Source organism: Plasmopara halstedii (genome assembly GCF_900000015.1).
Source record: "Plasmopara halstedii genome assembly, contig: Scaffold_350, whole genome shotgun sequence".
NCBI lineage: Eukaryota > Oomycota > Peronosporomycetes > Peronosporales > Peronosporaceae > Plasmopara > Plasmopara halstedii.
Window position 1 is genome coordinate 446,602 of NW_020187271.1, and position 742 is coordinate 447,343.

Consider the following 742-nt stretch of genomic DNA (forward strand, 5'->3'; position numbering starts at 1 on the left):
AGTGATTCGCTGTCGACATATATAACTTGGTACCGAGCACCTTAACGATAGTCGACCAGCCGAGACAATTGACTCTGGGAGTCCGTGTTGTCGAAAAACACGATCTACAAGCAGCATTGCTGTACCGACTCCGTCGATGATGTCTCGCACCGCCGCCAAATGAGCCATCTTTCTCAACCGGTCGACGAATACCATGACACCCGTGTTGTCCACCGAATTTTGCGGCAGGCCAAACACACAGTCCAGACTAATGGACAGACAGCACCCAGTGTGTACCGGTAAGCTGGCCAGCGGCGCAGCCGCATTTGGAGCAGGTTTTACCCGATGACACGTCTCACACGTGCGCACATAGATGCTCGTCCATTTGTACAGCTTGGACCACCAATAGTGGTGACTCACAGAGTTGTACGTTTTCTCACGACCGAGATGACCACTGAGTGGCGTGTCATGAGCCTCAAAGAGGATGCGGTACTTCAAATCCATTATGAGGAACCACAATTCGTGGTGTATCCGTTGAATCGGGGCTATTGTATAGCAACCTGTCATTCAACGAATATCGGTGCAATCGTGCACGCAGTCTTTGTGACAGCTTCTTGTCCGGGTTTCCAGCCTCCTTGCTCCCTAGAGCCCGTAGCAACGCTACACACATACGCGGTGCGATTCAAATATGTCATAGACGACGTAACAGTTGTAATATGAGCAAGCTCATAGTCTGGTCTGCGTGACAACGCGTCAGCCAAAG